The sequence below is a fragment of the Musca autumnalis genome, unplaced genomic scaffold, assembly GCF_047663935.1.
Source record: "Musca autumnalis isolate F117 unplaced genomic scaffold, ASM4766393v1 scaffold_5, whole genome shotgun sequence".
NCBI lineage: Eukaryota > Metazoa > Arthropoda > Insecta > Diptera > Muscidae > Musca > Musca autumnalis.
Window position 1 is genome coordinate 112,540,471 of NW_027412088.1, and position 19,768 is coordinate 112,560,238.

Consider the following 19,768-nt stretch of genomic DNA (forward strand, 5'->3'; position numbering starts at 1 on the left):
AATATTATGAACTTATTAATTAGTGATACTAAAAGAAAAAAAATTAGTTTTATAGTATTCACTATATTACTGGACTTTTAATTCACCTTTTAAATTATGACTTGTAATTTTATAGCTATTAAATGTAGCTTAATCCTCACTAATACCAACTTTTGAAATGAATTAACAATGTCAAGGTGACTTTGGTTGAGGTTGAAACTCACATGTTGGTGTTCTAGTGATGAGGGATCTTTTCGATAGCACCATAGTGATATTGTGATATCGGTGTTATCGGTGTCAGCTGTTGCACATAGTTGACTTTTTAATAGTGAAACTTGGCAGCACTTTCCAAAATATATTCCGTTGATTCACAGAAAAAAAAGATCAAAACGTATTAAGGTTGTGTTTTTAATTTTTTTAGAAGGTGTTAATGCTATTTACTCTCAAAAATGCTTGTCCTCATTATTATAACATTTATTTTGTTATTCTTTGGATTTATCGGTCAGAATTATAGTTCATTATATTGAAGCCAAAAGTGATCATAAAATTAAACTAATAATAGTCATAATCAAATTTTACTGGGTAAATCATATTTTAAAAACTTCAAATTTGCTTATTTTGCCTTTTGATGTACAAAAAAAAGATATAATGTTGGTACTAAAGTTGTATTTGCATTCTAGCAGATTACCGAGTTAACCTTTTTATGGGGTTTAATTTATGTTCAATGAAATTGACATTTGATACTAAATAGATTTATTTAATCTGATTGCACGTATTTAAACGTGCTATTAATCATTTTATGGCTAACATTTTTATCGACGTGATTGTTGCTTAAGTACTTTATAAGATATGTCTATTTTCATATGTGTTGTAAAACCAGTTAAATGTATATGCGGCTTTAAGGTTTGAAATCGATTAGCAACGACTAATATCATTGGGTGATATAACCGAAGTTAACTATCGAGACATATTAACACTTGGGTTTTTATAATTTTGATGTACTGTACAAAAAAGTCAGTTTTTATTGCGTCAATGTTAAAGGTGATCATGCCGTAATCAGCACCGTCTGTATGTGAAGAATCAAATTATACAGTGCGGTGTAGATACGCCCAGATAAATCAGATAAGTCAAAAATCCACTGCGGAATCCCTTTATTTACATTGTTGACAAGGACGGCATAAAGAAAAATAAAAGGAAAATGAATGTGGAAGAAATTAAATTGTTTATCAAGGCAGAAATTATAAATATAAGCGCTCTTTTATTTAATCCATTTGGTGGCATACATAAAAGATTGTTATCCAACAAAAGTTGGTGGAAACAAAGCGAATATGCAAAGGGACAAATGCAGTGTATGGAAATCGCTATGCTTGGAGAACAATGTCTGTGGCAGGATCTCAACACGGATGGTGGTATCTCTTCGATTCCAGTCAATATGGATGAGTGGTTAAATTAATCTCTTGGATTCTGTGAACAGAACAAATCCTCTGCAATTCAAAATTCATGCCACATCACATGAACATAATGTGAAAATTCATCTATGCCGGTATCATTGACATTATGGAATATGATCCAATGGAATCTTCACTTGAGTTCAAGGTAAAAGAAAAGTAAAATCAAGTGACCAAGGCGAGCACGGCCAATGTGGCTGTCACATATATTCAAAATATATTAAAATGACGCGTACTTTATATGGGGCGTTATATGGGGGCTATACCAAAACGTGGACCTATATAAACCAACTTTGGTAGGAATGTTTTGTGGCCTCTGGAGACACAAAATACCAAATTGCAAGCAATTCGGTGGTAAAATGGGACAAATACCTTAAAAATTCCTTAAATCGACGACGCGTCATTTTGTATGGGGGCTATACGAAAGCGTGGACCTACATAGCCCGCTTTCAATACCAAAAGTCCTACGTACAAATAATAGATTTTCCCAAAATTTCATCCACCTACGTCAATCCGTTCGGACGCTAGAGTGATTTCCACAGACGGACGGACATGGCTATATGGATGTAGAAATGCACGCTGATCAAGAATATATATAGTTTGTGGGGTCTACAATGATTATTTCGAGTAGTTACAAACGTAGTGACAAACTTAATATACCCCCATCCTATGGTGGAGGGTATAAAAACTGTCTTCAGAAGGTTTTCCCTCTTTTTAAGCCATACTCCTTATGGTAAAAGCAAGACTACGCGTCCTCTTTCTGCTATAAACAAAATGCTTTACCTATGGGAAACTCACGGAAATTTCCTAATAAGAAAATGTACAACACATCATACCGTAGAACATTTTTTCTCCGCACTACGAAGTCGTTATGATGGTACACCATCATTTGACAACATTCTATATGCTAAATCAATATCAGATGCAGCAATAGAATGTAATAGGAAATAGGAACTGAACTATTTTTTTGGATTCAAGACAAATTTCCAAAATAGTTAGCATAAAATGGTGTTATGCAAATATACTAATAGTTCGTTTATATAGTAAGTGCCTTAAAAAGTATTTAAATACTAAGTATTAAAATACTTTACCAATAACGGAAACAGTTACTAAGTAAGTTATATAAGTATATAACCCGAGGGTGTTTGTCAGTTCTCATACCGGGCGCGTCCCCAACGGCGGAAAACGGAAGAAAATAATGAAATGGTACAAGAAGCTCTTCCAATCCTAACGGAAGAAAAAGTATCAATAGTCATAATAATGAAATGGTACCAATCAATGTTGATCAGGACAACATTGAAAATGATAATGATCATAGCAATGATGAAATTATACCAATTGATCATAATTATGCTTATAAGGCTGAAATTGGTAATAATTGTAATCAAAGCTTGTCATTATTAAATAATGATATTAATATGTTGTTCCAACAAATTATGCCGGGTAATTACCAAAATTCCCCGGAAGAGAAACACATTCTCATGGTGAAGGGCTTTATTAACCAGGAAAGTATTGTTCCAAATAATAATTGAGTGATATTGAGATTCTAAGAAACGTTTGTTTTCTTTTCAGGCACTTTGCTAAGATTATGATGTGGATTTTTTATTGGAGTGTGAAAATTAAAATGTTTGCGAAGGGTGATGCTTAGAACTGGTGTGTATTTATGATAGTCGAAGGATGGTGATTGATCATATAATATATTGTTTATGTTGGTGTTTTGTAAGTATGTTGCAAGATGAATATGATTGGCTGTGATAATAAGTGTCATGAAAATCATTTCATGAATGGATATGTGGCCTTTTTTTCGATACCTGTGCAGATTGTTTTGAAAATGAGGTACGTTTAAGATCATGTGTCATGAGTGACATTCTTTTTGTATACAATTGACGATCTTTTTACTGATTTTCGATTTTTTCTTTATTCTACAGGCAGACTCAATTCAAGTGGTAAATGAGAATGTTTTAAATATTATGATGTGTGTATGCCATCAATATATGAAGTTGTATGTTTGTGGCTAACAATACAAATAACTATGAAGAAGTTTCAGCCAAATTCTTGATATGTTCATTCAATCTTAAACTATTTCGTCTATTGGAGAATTGGTTTAATCGATTTACATTTTTCACCACACATGTATGCAGAAATCATACGACGACATCTATGTGGTATATTTATCAAATTTATAGCTTTCATCACTTTATATTTTGTTTGAACAGATGACTGTGGATTGTGTCATATTGAGTTTGGAATTTAAGAGGACAAAATCTAAAGATAAGTAAATTTATGAATGAATATAAATTGATGTCTGATACTAATTCATATTTATATTTACAGGTACCCCAGCATGTGTATTTTTGGTAACTAATTTCTCCCTTTCTTTTTCAGATAGTTTGCAGTGTAATTGAATAATATGCAGATAACTAATAATTGTATCAATTGGTGGATTTTTTCAATAAAAACATAACACATCACTTCAAAACAAACATAGCAGTTCATCATGTATTCTGAAGCGGTTTTATCGTATTAAGTGATAAAATTAGTGATTAAGATTACCATTAGTTATAAGAATAGACACTAATACTATTGTTTAAGGTGTTGAGCGTGGACAGTTCCAATTAACTCTCCTTTAAGATTTTCTATTTGATATAGACAGTTTCCTAGAACTTGCCGTATTCTACATTTAATCCACGGTTTACATAGTTTCGAGTTTATTCCTTTTGCAAAATTACTTTGCACAAAATTTTTCCGAAAGACTTCTTGGCCGGGTTTGTAGGTAATGACTCTACTTCTTTTGTTATAAGACCTAGTGTTTCTTTCGTATGCCTCATGGATCTTTTTATTAATCTTGTGGTGCAATATTTGCATATGATCAGATTTAGGCAGAACAGCAGTCTCACCGTCCTCTAGAGCATTTAATTTTTTCAAAATTTTGTATGCATCTGCATGAGTAATCATTTGATACCCCGTTAGAGCAAAGTATGGTGTAGTACCTGTAGAGGCATGAATAGTTGAACGCAATGCACACTCAATCTTCGGTAGCTTTTCATCCCATTTAGCCTGATCGGTCTGTAGATAGCTACGAATGCTGCTGAGGATGGTTTGATTTACCCTTTCACTTGCATTCGCTTGAGGTGAATGTATTGCAGTTCGAATGTGTTGTATACCAAAAATTTTTAAGAGCTCTTTAAAGGCATCTGAGGTAAATTGTTTACCATTATCTGAATGGATATATTCGGGAACTCCGAATTTATAGAATACCTCTTCGACTAGAAACTTATTTACCTGTGAAACTGCTGCTTTTATCATTGATTTGAGCAGAACAAATTTGGTTTTGTGGTCTAGAACTATAAATATGAAACTTTTGCCTGACTTTGACCGGGGGTAAGGTCCTAAAAAGTCAATATAGACTTTTTGAAATGGTCGTAGTGTGATCACTTCACTTCCCATTGGAGGTCTAAGAATTTGCTTAGGGTGTTTTATCTCCTTACATGTATCACAGTTACTTATAAACTCGCGTACTTCTGTAACCATTGAAGGCCAGTAGAAATATTGTCGAATATTATGTATGGTTTTAGCTATACCACCATGACATGTATTTATTTCATGGGACTTTTTGACAATTTCTTTAGTTAAACTATTTGGAAGCCAAATCTTCCAACAGGCCTCCTCATTTTCTATATCTATAGTGTTAAACTTGACCCTTTTATACACAACTCCTTCCTGCACTTTCAAATCGGGCAGCCTGTCTGTATTTTGTGCGATTGTGTCAATTAGACTTAAATAATCGGGATTTTTGAATTCTTCCGAATCGAAATCATATCTAGGCGGGATAGCATGTCAGGTACTACATTTTTGGTTCCCTTTCGATGTTCAATAGTGAACCTGTAGCCTTGAAGTTTAAGACTCCATCGCGCTTGACGTCCATTCAAGACTTTTTGCCGCATCAGCCATTGTAGGCTTGAGTGGTCAGTGATGACTGTAAAGTCCATCAACTCAATGTATTGCCTGAACCGCTCAATGGCCAAGATTACTGCCAAACACTCTTTCTCTGTGGTGGAATAATTGCGTTGGGCACTGTTCAATTTCTTGGAGAAGTATTCGATGGGGTGTTCACCATCGTCATCATCCTTTTGAAAGAGAACAGCGCCAACTCCGACGTTTGAGGCGTCGCACTGCACAAAGAAAGGTTTTGAGAAGTCAGGGCTCGACAAAACAGGGCTAGAAACTAAGCATATTTTCAATTTTTCGAAAGACTCGATAGCCTCAGGTGTCATTATGAACTTCGGAGATTTCTTTAAGGTATCTGTTAAGGCGGATGTTAAGGTGGAAAAATCGTGGATAAATCTACGATACCACCCAACAGTACCTAGAAATTTTCTTACATCCTTTTGATTTTTGGGCAATTTGATGTTCATAATGGCTTCTATCTTTCCCGGATCAGGCTTTAGCTTGCCTGCGCCTACGATATAACCGAGATATCGCAATTCTCGATAACAGAATTTCGATTTCTCCATATTTATCGTAAGGCCAGCGTTTGTAAGTCTATCTCCTACAACCTTGAGCATTTCCATATGGACATCGAAGTTCTGAGATACCACCAATAAATCGTCGAGATACACAAAAACACGGTCCTTCAACTCTGGAGGAATCACTTTATCCATCAGGCGGCACATCCTTTGAGCAGCATTGCATAGTCCAAAAGGCATGACCTTAAACTGGTAGTGGGGTCTACCTTGGACCGTGAATGCTGTCAAAGGACGGCTCGATTCCTCCAAAGGAATTTGCCAAAATGCATCCTTTAGATCTATTGCTGATATGAAATGCGTATCTCCGAGTCTTGCTAATAAGCCTTCAATATTAGGCAACGGATATGCGTCTTTACGCGTCACCTTATTGAGTTCTCTAGCGTCTAAGCATAATCGGTTTTTATTGGGTTTTATAACAAGGGTAACTCTATTGTTCCATTCTGCATTTCGTGCTATCTCGATTACATCGAGTTCGAGCATACGGTCTAGTTCGTCGTACATCAGTTTTTGTACTGCTGGACTAACTGGGTAGTACCTCATCTTTTTGGGAGCTGCATTTCCAATGTCAATCATGTGCTCTTCCAGATGAGTTTTTCCTAGACCGTATTTCGTGTAGCAACGAAATGAGAGTTTAGCGTTTTCTAATTTTACCGATTGTTCATAAGATAAACTATGCATTTTTCTGTCTTCTTCGAGTTCTGATACTTCTTTGTCAGTTATACTAGGTATGACAGAGATTTTAATATGAAATTTTTGCCAAAAATCATATCCTAAAATAAGATTTTGCTTCAAGCTAGGTACTAAATAGAATGTCATTTCAGTAGACTTATTTCCACAAAGGACATTGACATTGATTTTACCTACAATTAACTGTTGCTTGCCGTCAGCTGTTCTTAGGCACGATTTGAAATTGAAAATCTGTGCATTCATTTTGTCAGCATTTTCAATGCAATCATTACCCAGGCAACTTATTGAAGCTCCACTGTCCATAAGTCCAGTGAACTCGATGCCATTGAGTTTTACCTTCATATAAGGTCTGATGTCATTATCGACTTCTAGATATGCTGAGGCTATAGATTTTCTTTCGGTCTTTCTTCTAAGGTACCCTTTTCTTGCTTTTACAACTCTTTTGCTAACTTCAGGTACAAAGTCCTTGAATATTTCAGCCCTTTTCTTATTGTACTTTAGCAACCTTTCTTCATATGGTACAATAGTTTTAAGTTTTGTTGTTGTTGAATAAATTTTCTTGGCTATGTGTAAATTAGTAGAGTTTTGATTGAAAGTCTGGTCATTATTTGTTTGTATGTCTGGGGTTAATAGTTTTACTGGGATGTGTCCTTCTGCGAACATGGGTTCCCAGCATTTCCCATGCTCTTGGAGCGGTTTCCCACGCATTTTGGACATTTGGGTGATGTTACGCCATCGAACCCACATTTATAGCAAAATATATTGCGCTGTTCGACTTCGCATTCGATATACGTGTGGCCTGTTTTCTTACAGTTCCAGCACGCCATTTGTCTTGCTGGAGTAGTTGCATGAATTGCTTCAACTTCAGAAAACGGTTCACAGGATTCATCGAACTCAATCTCATGTACTCTTCTGTAGTTTTGCTGTTGCCTATAAAGCATTCGTTTAGCGATATTTGCTTCAGCTCTTCTACACTCTTCTATGAGAACGTCTATCGATTCAATATTTCTTGCATAAATGAGTTGTACTAGTCCTTCCTTTAGATTTTCTTTGATTATTCGTACTATCTCAAATTCAGGGATGGGAACTCTCATCTGATTTTTTAATTTAACAATTTCAGAAATATAGATGTCGGCAGTTTCGGAAGGAAGCTGTCGACGATCTATAATCTTTCTTTGTATTTCAAAATCGGATTCGAAATTTCGGAATTTTTTAATGAGGCTATATTTTAGAAAATCCCATTCGCACCAAGGATTCTGCTGACGAAATTGCCAGATCCAATCATAGGCTCTTCCAGTCAGCAAATGATGGAATCCTTTTACGAAAACATCCCAAGGACAATTATAGTCAACTCTTAGAGATTCTGCCCTAAAAATGAATTCCTCAACGCTAATGTTTTTCGAAGAACCATCAAACTTCAATCCCCATTTTTGCAATTGAAGTGGAGTCATCGGTTTATAACCTATTGCAAAATTTTGACTAAAGTTTTGAGAATAGTGTTTTCGATTAATATTCGTATTGGCTGGTTGTTGTTGCCTTTGGAAATTATTTGTTTGGGGATAGTAAGAGTGCGGTATTGGTTCGTGCTCAATTCTATTAGCATCTCGGGTATTAAAAGTCGAATTCCTCAAAGAGTTTATGGAATTTGAGACCACTTGAGGTATCATAGCCGCTAATCTGTTTTCCATTGCCTGTATGGCCTCGGTTTGAGCTACTCTAACAGACGCGGTTATGTATTCTCGTAGACTTGGACCGTCATTACTAAGAATAGGGGCTTCAAGATTCACGTTTTCTAATGGGGGCTGTTGTCTAGCATTTCTCTCAAATTGACTTCTTATTTCTTGAGCAACAGTACTATTATATTCTGGACTAGCTATTGAAGTAACAGTGTCTGGTGAAGATGTCCTTTGAGGACCTGTAGGTGGTGGAACATTGACAGACATTAATGGTGGAATCCCTGTTTGGACAACAGTCTGATTTACACCTGGTGTAGAAAGTAATGAACTGTTTGCATTATTTTGCGTTACAGCAGTATTACTGGACAAAATTTGGTTACCTATAGGGTTATTGTTTTGAAATGCCGCTTTTGAAGTACTAGCAATAGGGTGATTTTGAGGAGCTGTATTTGGATTATTTTTGCTCGCTATCCTACTAGATGATCTACTAGGTAACTGATTTTGGTTATTACTAGCCATTATGGAAAATTATTCAATGTGAAAAAAATGGATGAAAAGAGTGTGTATGACCACTATGAAGTTGAAAAAATGAATTTATGCGCTAAATTTTCTTATGATTAGCATATGAAATGTATTGAAAATTTATCAAGTTAAATTTTTAGCATTTTTAAATTGGAAATATAAATGTTAATAATTTTCATTGACTATTTTGGAAATTTAATTATATGTAATTTATATTCAAATACTTAATAAATAATATAATAATTAGTATATAATATTTTGAAATATTTTTAAGTTTTAGTATATAAGTTTTAAGTATATAAAAATATACTATTTTAATAATAGCTGTGTTTTTCTTTTTCTTTTCAGATTTTTGAATATTTTTGAAAATTGTATTCTTTTAGAATTTTTCTTTGTTTTTATGTAATAATATTATTAGTTTTCAATTTCTTTCCATATGTTTTTTTATCTTTATTCTTTAGTAATTTTCAATGATGTGTAAATAAATATCATTCAATGAAAATAGCGATAAATTTGATTCAATTATATAACTAAATTTCTGGGTTGAATTTTTATTTGTTAGATAGTGGTTTATTTTTTTATTTGTTTAAATTAGAATGGAAATCAGTTTTACAACTTTTATAGCTTTTCTAAACTATTAACATTTCCTAATATTAATTAGAAAATTAATTATCTAGAATATAAATTGTAATTGAATACTTAATTATGATTATTTTCTAATAAACATTTTAAATAAAGTATTCATTTTAAATTGAATGTTGTTTTTGTTTTCAATAGATTTGGGTTTTGAGGTTTATATATCGAAATACAATTTGGGAAATCAAAATTAAATGAATTATACCTCTTTAGGTCAATGAATAATACTTTCGTTGAAATACAAATAAATATCTAGCTCTATAGCCTTAAATTATGATACTTCCACGATTGTAATAACATTTTTCTAAATTGGTAACTCTACATTTCACTACATCACAGTATCTGTACAACATGGCATGGCTTTATACTAGCCTTCCTGGATACCTATACAACTGATAGTAGCTTGATGAAGAGTTTAGGCTATTGTAAAAACAAAAATTTAAAGAAGCTCGAGAGTTGGGCGTCATATATGTAACAGTCATGTTGAGCGGACATGGTACTGGTGTTTTGGCTGCGGCTTAGCTCGCCGGAATGGGGAGGTTCTTCTTCCGCTGAACTGTACATATAAATTTGTGTACCATGGGTTTTGGTTATTAACGGGATTTTTAGATTTTTAGTAAATCAAAAAGGCAAAAATAATGAAACGGATGTATTTCGATACAATAAATTTTGTTAATTCAATCTAAAATGAACATGGTGATTTCCATTCTATTTCTTTGAGGTTATGGTGTTTTACCTCGATGGCTTTTTGCCCACCCCATATGACATTTTGCAGTCATCCGTGGTATTTTCATGCCATCATCTTTTTGAAAATACCCCAATATCAACTTACCACATATCAAACAAACATTCAACCCATTTTGAATTTAGATTTTAAAACATATCGTTATATACAGAAAGAAAAAGATCAAAATATTTTAATTGTTAAACTAATTTTGTTTTGCATTTTAATTATTTTAATAATTTCTATAACAGTTTTGTTTTTTTGCTTTTTTTATGGTCTAATATAACTATAATTTTTTTTATAATTGTGGAATACTTAAAGTTATGTTTGTTTTGTTTTATATATAACCATAGGAAATATATTTATTTAATTACAACAATTTCTAAATTTTCTGAAAATTATATAATTTTTATATTTTTCCCCTTTTTACGTATATTTACAGGGTCTTAATCGCATGCAAATTTATTTTTTTTAGGTTACGATTTTTTTATGTTTTCATGTATTTTTAGAAGTTGTTGCAAGTACAAGGTAGGTTTAAATTACTTAAAATTATTTTTTTGTGCATCATTTCTTGGTTAGGTTTACGAAATATTTTAATTATATCATTTTTTACATATTTTAATGATTTTTCATCCTTTTTTAGCTATTTTTATGCTTTTTATAAATTCTAGGATTTTTGTAGGGAACACCCTAATGTTCTCATAACAAAATGAATTACTTTATGCCTTAAGTTATGCAATATGTTGTAATTAAATTTCCAAACACTTTATATTTCATTAAAGTTAATGCGAAATAAACCACGTGTAATGAAGGGAAACTTATCCAGATGGAGCTCAATAATTATTTCTTGTTTGTTAAAATTATTTGATATGTAGATGGAACTAACTGCATTTATAGTTATGGCACTTTTGTTGATTCTAGATGGCACTTGTTGCTTAACTTATATTTGGTGACAGTACTCACTCATTATATTTTTCAACTTTGGGCATTTCTTCCATGACCAGGTTATGTCTGTATGGTCGAATTTTTGGGTGTCTTGTAATACCATAAGTTGGGGGCTCAGAATATGTGGTTTCTTCTTCAAAATGTGTTTGTCGGTATTTGGCGATTACCGCGGTTTAAAAGTCGTCAAATGATATGATATCTTCTTTTTATGAAGATAATGTGTTTTCCACAATATTCTATGGAATAGAATGATAATGTGATCCAATTATATAAGTAAAAAAAAATCACAATTTTAACTCAATATTGTGACAAATTGCTTACCCGAGCAAAAATATAAAGGTGAGAATTAATGAAAATATCCGCAATATTATGAACTTATTAATTAGTGATACTAAAAGAAAAAAATTTAGTTTTATAGTATTCACTATATTACTGGACTTTTAATTCACCTTTTAAATTATGACTTGTAATTTTATAGCTATTAAATGTAGCTTAATCCTCACTAATACCAACTTTTGAAATGAATTAACAATGTCAAGGTGACTTTGGTTGAGGTTGAAACTCACATGTTGGTGTTCTAGTGATGAGGGATCTTTTCGATAGCACCATAGTGATATTGTGATATCGGTGTTATCGGTGTCAGCTGTTGCACATAGTTGACTTTTTAATAGTGAAACTTGGCAGCACTTTCCAAAATATATTCCGTTGATTCACAGAAAAAAAAGATTAAAACGTATTAAGGTTGTGTTTTTAATTTTTTTAGAAGGTGTTAATGCTATTTACTCTCAAAAATGCTTGTCCTCATTATTATAACATTTATTTTGTTATTCTTTGGATTTATCGGTCAGAATTATAGTTCATTATATTGAAGCCAAAAGTGATCATAAAATTAAACTAATAATAGTCATAATCAAATTTTACTGGGTAAATCATATTTTAAAAACTTCAAATTTGCTTATTTTGCCTTTTGATGTACAAAAAAAAGATATAATGTTGGTACTAAAGTTGTATTTGCATTCTAGCAGATTACCGAGTTAACCTTTTTATGGGGTTTAATTTATGTTCAATGAAATTGACATTTGATACTAAATAGATTTATTTAATCTGATTGCACGTATTTAAACGTGCTATTAATCATTTTATGGCTAACATTTTTATCGACGTGATTGTTGCTTAAGTACTTTATAAGATATGTCTATTTTCATATGTGTTGTAAAACCAGTTAAATGTATATGCGGCTTTAAGGTTTGAAATCGATTAGCAACGACTAATATCATTGGGTGATATAACCGAAGTTAACTATCGAGACATATTAACACTTGGGTTTTTATAATTTTGATGTACTGTACAAAAAAGTCAGTTTTTATTGCGTCAATGTTAAAGGTGATCATGCCGTAATCAGCACCGTCTGTATGTGAAGAATCAAATTATACAGTGCGGTGTAGATACGCCCAGATAAATCAGATAAGTCAAAAATCCACTGCGGAATCCCTTTATTTACATTGTTGACAAGGACGGCATAAAGAAAAATAAAAGGAAAATGAATGTGGAAGAAATTAAATTGTTTATCAAGGCAGAAATTATAAATATAAGCGCTCTTTTATTTAATCCATTTGGTGGCATACATAAAAGATTGTTATCCAACAAAAGTTGGTGGAAACAAAGCGAATATGCAAAGGGACAAATGCAGTGTATGGAAATCGCTATGCTTGGAGAACAATGTCTGTGGCAGGATCTCAACACGGATGGTGGTATCTCTTCGAAATGCGATTCCAGTCAATTTGGATGAGTGGTTAAATTAATCTCTTGGATTCTGTGAACAGAACAAATCCTCTGCAATTCAAAATTCATGCCACATCACATGAACATAATGTGAAAATTCATCTATGCCGGTATCATTGACATTATGGAATATGATCCAATGGAATCTTCACTTGAGTTCAAGGTAAAAGAAAAGTAAAATCAAGTGACCAAGGCGAGCACGGCCAATGTGGCTGTCACATATATTCAAAATATATTAAAATGACGCGTACTTTATATGGGGCGTTATATGGGGGCTATACCAAAACGTGGACCTATATAAACCAACTTTGGTAGGAATGTTTTGTGGCCTCTGGAGACACAAAATACCAAATTGCAAGCAATTCGGTGGTAAAATGGGACAAATACCTTAAAAATTCCTTAAATCGACGACGCGTCATTTTGTATGGGGGCTATACGAAAGCGTGGACCTACATAGCCCGCTTTCAATACCAAAAGTCCTACGTACAAATAATAGATTTTCCCAAAATTTCATCCACCTACGTCAATCCGTTCGGACGCTAGAGTGATTTCCACAGACGGACGGACATGGCTATATGGATGTAGAAATGCACGCTGATCAAGAATATATATAGTTTGTGGGGTCTACAATGATTATTTCGAGTAGTTACAAACGTAGTTACAAACGTAGTGACAAACTTAATATACCCCCATCCTATGGTGGAGGGTATAAAAACTGTCTTCAGAAGGTTTTCCCTCTTTTTAAGCCATACTCCTTATGGTAAAAGCAAGACTACGCGTCCTCTTTCTGCTATAAACAAAATGCTTTACCTATGGGAAACTCACGGAAATTTCCTAATAAGAAAATGTACAACACATCATACCGTAGAACATTTTTTCTCCGCACTACGAAGTCGTTATGATGGTACACCATCATTTGACAACATTCTATATGCTAAATCAATATCAGATGCAGCAATAGAATGTAATAGGAAATAGGAACTGAACTATTTTTTTGGATTCAAGACAAATTTCCAAAATAGTTAGCATAAAATGGTGTTATGCAAATATACTATTAGTTAGTAATAGTTCGTTTATATAGTAAGTGCCTTAAAAAGTATTTAAATACTAAGTATTAAAATACTTTACCAATAACGGAAACAGTTACTAAGTAAGTTATATAAGTATATAACCCGAGGGTGTTTGTCAGTTCTCATACCGGGCGCGTCCCCAACGGCGGAAAACGGAAGAAAATGAAATGGTACAAGAAGCTCTTCCAATCCTAACGGAAGAAAAAGTATCAATAGTCATAATAATGAAATGGTACCAATCAATGTTGATCAGGACAACATTGAAAATGATAATGATCATAGCAATGATGAAATTATACCAATTGATCATAATTATGCTTATGAGGCTGAAATTGGTAATAATTGTAATCAAAGCTTGTCATTATTAAATAATGATATTAATATGTTGTTCCAACAAATTATGCCGGGTAATTACCAAAATTCCCCAGAAGAGAAACACATTCTCATGGTGAAGGCATTATCTTCAAGAAAAACCTATATCAATTAACAGCATAGGTTCAGATGCCACAATAGAACTTGTAGCAAATATTTCAGCAATTCTTGAATTCTTAGAAAATAACGAAATTTTCTATTTTGAGCATAAAAAAACTGTCTTCAGAAGGTTTTCCCTCTTTTTAAGCCATACTCTTTATGGTAAAAAGAAGACTGCGCGTCCTCTTTCTGCTATAAACAGAATGCTTTACCTATGGGAAACTCACGGAAATTTCCTAATAAGAAAATGTACAACACATCATACCGTAGAACATTTTTTCTCCGCACTACGAAGTCGTTATGATGGTACACCATCATTTGACAACATTCTATATGCTAAATCAATATCAGATGCAGCAATAGAATGTACAAATGAAATAGGAACTGAACTATTTTTTTTGGATGGAAGACAAATTTCCAAAATAGTTGGCATAAAATAGTGTTACACTAAATTTATTACGATTTCTGAATCCAATTATATGTAAATATACTATTATGCTAAGTTTACATTTACGAAATCCACTCGATTTCAACTGTCAATTTCATAGCTTAAACGTCAAATGAAATCTCATCTTGATTTCATTTGACGTTTAACCTATGGATCTGCGGATCTCTGCGTATACGTCAAAGGAATCCTCATTGAGAAGGTTAACACTGAAAATGCCTATAATATGTATGTAAATAAATTAGTAAGTGCCTTAAAAAGTATTTAAATACTAAGTATTTTAACTCAATATTGTGATACTAAAAGAAAAAAATTTAGTTTTATAGTATTCACTATATTACTGGACTTTTAATTCACCTTTTAAATTATGACTTGTAATTTTATAGCTATTAAATGTAGCTTAATCCTCACTAATACCAACTTTTGAAATGAATTAACAATGTCAAGGTGACTTTGGTTGAGGTTGAAACTCACATGTTGGTGTTCTAGTGATGAGGGATCTTTTCGATAGCACCATAGTGATATTGTGATATCGGTGTTATCGGTGTCAGCTGTTGCACATAGTTGACTTTTTAATAGTGAAACTTGGCAGCACTTTCCAAAATATATTCCGTTGATTCACAGAAAAAAAAGATTAAAACGTATTAAGGTTGTGTTTTTAATTTTTTTAGAAGGTGTTAATGCTATTTACTCTCAAAAATGCTTGTCCTCATTATTATAACATTTATTTTGTTATTCTTTGGATTTATCGGTCAGAATTATAGTTCATTATATTGAAGCCAAAAGTGATCATAAAATTAAACTAATAATAGTCATAATCAAATTTTACTGGGTAAATCATATTTTAAAAACTTCAAATTTGCTTATTTTGCCTTTTGATGTACAAAAAAAAGATATAATGTTGGTACTAAAGTTGTATTTGCATTCTAGCAGATTACCGAGTTAACCTTTTTATGGGGTTTAATTTATGTTCAATGAAATTGACATTTGATACTAAATAGATTTATTTAATCTGATTGCACGTATTTAAACGTGCTATTAATCATTTTATGGCTAACATTTTTATCGACGTGATTGTTGCTTAAGTACTTTATAAGATATGTCTATTTTCATATGTGTTGTAAAACCAGTTAAATGTATATGCGGCTTTAAGGTTTGAAATCGATTAGCAACGACTAATATCATTGGGTGATATAACCGAAGTTAACTATCGAGACATATTAACACTTGGGTTTTTATAATTTTGATGTACTGTACAAAAAAGTCAGTTTTTATTGCGTCAATGTTAAAGGTGATCATGCCGTAATCAGCACCGTCTGTATGTGAAGAATCAAATTATACAGTGCGGTGTAGATACGCCCAGATAAATCAGATAAGTCAAAAATCCACTGCGGAATCCCTTTATTTACATTGTTGACAAGGACGGCATAAAGAAAAATAAAAGGAAAATGAATGTGGAAGAAATTAAATTGTTTATCAAGGCAGAAATTATAAATATAAGCGCTCTTTTATTTAATCCATTTGGTGGCATACATAAAAGATTGTTATCCAACAAAAGTTGGTGGAAACAAAGCGAATATGCAAAGGGACAAATGCTGTGTATGGAAATCGCTATGCTTGGAGAACAATGTCTGTGGCAGGATCTCAACACGGATGGTGGTATCTCTTCGAAATGCGATTCCAGTCAATTTGGATGAGTGGTTAAATTAATCTCTTGGATTCTGTGAACAGAACAAATCCTCTGCAATTCAAAATTCATGCCACATCACATGAACATAATGTGAAAATTCATCTATGCCGGTATCATTGACATTATGGAATATGATCCAATGGAATCTTCACTTGAGTTCAAGGTAAAAGAAAAGTAAAATCAAGTGACCAAGGCGAGCACGGCCAATGTGGCTGTCACATATATTCAAAATATATTAAAATGACGCGTACTTTATATGGGGCGTTATATGGGGGCTATACCAAAACGTGGACCTATATAAACCAACTTTGGTAGGAATGTTTTGTGGCCTCTGGAGACACAAAATACCAAATTGCAACCAATTCGGTGGTAAAATGGGACAAATACCTTAAAAATTCCTTAAATCGACGACGCGTCATTTTGTATGGGGGCTATACGAAAGCGTGGACCTACATAGCCCGCTTTCAATACCAAAAGTCCTACGTACAAATAATAGATTTTCCCAAAATTTCATCCACCTACGTCAATCCGTTCGGACGCTAGAGTGATTTCCACAGACGGACGGACATGGCTATATGGATGTAGAAATGCACGCTGATCAAGAATATATATAGTTTGTGGGGTCTACAATGATTATTTCGAGTAGTTACAAACGTAGTTACAAACGTAGTGACAAACTTAATATACCCCCATCCTATGGTGGAGGGTATAAAAACTGTCTTCAGAAGGTTTTCCCTCTTTTTAAGCCATACTCCTTATGGTAAAAGCAAGACTACGCGTCCTCTTTCTGCTATAAACAAAATGCTTTACCTATGGGAAACTCACGGAAATTTCCTAATAAGAAAATGTACAACACATCATACCGTAGAACATTTTTTCTCCGCACTACGAAGTCGTTATGATGGTACACCATCATTTGACAACATTCTATATGCTAAATCAATATCAGATGCAGCAATAGAATGTAATAGGAAATAGGAACTGAATTATTTTTTTGGATTCAAGACAAATTTCCAAAATAGTTAGCATAAAATGGTGTTATGCAAATATACTATTAGTTAGTAATAGTTCGTTTATATAGTAAGTGCCTTAAAAAGTATTTAAATACTAAGTATTAAAATACTTTACCAATAACGGAAACAGTTACTAAGTAAGTTATATAAGTATATAACCCGAGGGTGTTTGTCAGTTCTCATACCGGGCGCGTCCCCAACGGCGGAAAACGGAAGAAAATGAAATGGTACAAGAAGCTCTTCCAATCCTAACGGAAGAAAAAGTATCAATAGTCATAATAATGAAATGGTACCAATCAATGTTGATCAGGACAACATTGAAAATGATAATGATCATAGCAATGATGAAATTATACCAATTGATCATAATTATGCTTATGAGGCTGAAATTGGTAATAATTGTAATCAAAGCTTGTCATTATTAAATAATGATATTAATATGTTGTTCCAACAAATTATGCCGGGTAATTACCAAAATTCCCCAGAAGAGAAACACATTCTCATGGTGAAGGCATTATCTTCAAGAAAAACCTATATCAATTAACAGCATAGGTTCAGATGCCACAATAGAACTTGTAGCAAATATTTCAGCAATTCTTGAATTCTTAGAAAATAACGAAATTTTCTATTTTGAGCATAAAAAAACTGTCTTCAGAAGGTTTTCCCTCTTTTTAAGCCATACTCTTTATGGTAAAAAGAAGACTGCGCGTCCTCTTTCTGCTATAAACAGAATGCTTTACCTATGGGAAACTCACGGAAATTTCCTAATAAGAAAATGTACAACACATCATACCGTAGAACATTTTTTCTCCGCACTACGAAGTCGTTATGATGGTACACCATCATTTGACAACATTCTATATGCTAAATCAATATCAGATGCAGCAATAGAATGTACAAATGAAATAGGAACTGAACTATTTTTTTTGGATGGAAGACAAATTTCCAAAATAGTTGGCATAAAATAGTGTTATATGCTGTTTATATTAGAGATTTTTGCAGGGTTAACCTTCTTTATGAGGATTTGTTTGAAATATAAGCAATGGAATTGACATTTAAAACCCAGTCGGTTTGTTAAATCCGGTTATATATAAACGGGCTATTACACTAAATTTATTACGATTTCTGAATCCAATTATATGTAAATATACTATTATGCTAAGTTTACATTTACGAAATCCACTCGATTTCAACTGTCAATTTCATAGCTTAAACGTCAAATGAAATCTCATCTTGATTTCATTTGACGTTTAACCTATGGATCTGCGGATCTCTGCGTATACGTCAAAGGAATCCTCATTGAGAAGGTTAACACTGAAAATGCCTATAATATGTATGTAAATAAATTAGTAAGTGCCTTAAAAAGTATTTAAATACTAAGTATTTTAACTCAATATTGTGATACTAAAAGAAAAAAATTTAGTTTTATAGTATTCACTATATTACTGGACTTTTAATTCACCTTTTAAATTATGACTTGTAATTTTATAGCTATTAAATGTAGCTTAATCCTCACTAATACCAACTTTTGAAATGAATTAACAATGTCAAGGTGACTTTGGTTGAGGTTGAAACTCACATGTTGGTGTTCTAGTGATGAGGGATCTTTTCGATAGCACCATAGTGATATTGTGATATCGGTGTTATCGGTGTCAGCTGTTGCACATAGTTGACTTTTTAATAGTGAAACTTGGCAGCACTTTCCAAAATATATTCCGTTGATTCACAGAAAAAAAAGATTAAAACGTATTAAGGTTGTGTTTTTAATTTTTTTAGAAGGTGTTAATGCTATTTACTCTCAAAAATGCTTGTCCTCATTATTATAACATTTATTTTGTTATTCTTTGGATTTATCGGTCAGAATTATAGTTCATTATATTGAAGCCAAAAGTGATCATAAAATTAAACTAATAATAGTCATAATCAAATTTTACTGGGTAAATCATATTTTAAAAACTTCAAATTTGCTTATTTTGCCTTTTGATGTACAAAAAAAAGATATAATGTTGGTACTAAAGTTGTATTTGCATTCTAGCAGATTACCGAGTTAACCTTTTTATGGGGTTTAATTTATGTTCAATGAAATTGACATTTGATACTAAATAGATTTATTTAATCTGATTGCACGTATTTAAACGTGCTATTAATCATTTT

The 19,768-nt window shown here is 32.7% G+C and overlaps 1 long non-coding RNA gene across 1 annotated transcript; it reads left to right on the forward strand.

Annotated features, from left to right (window-relative positions):
• Positions 1–1,448: 1,448 nt before the first annotated feature.
• On the forward strand, positions 1,449–10,596 carry LOC141405080 (uncharacterized). Its single transcript, XR_012413135.1, has 2 exons — positions 1,449–1,575; positions 9,187–10,596. It is a non-coding gene; the product is annotated as an uncharacterized lncRNA (long non-coding RNA).
• Positions 10,597–19,768: the final 9,172 nt, after the last annotated feature.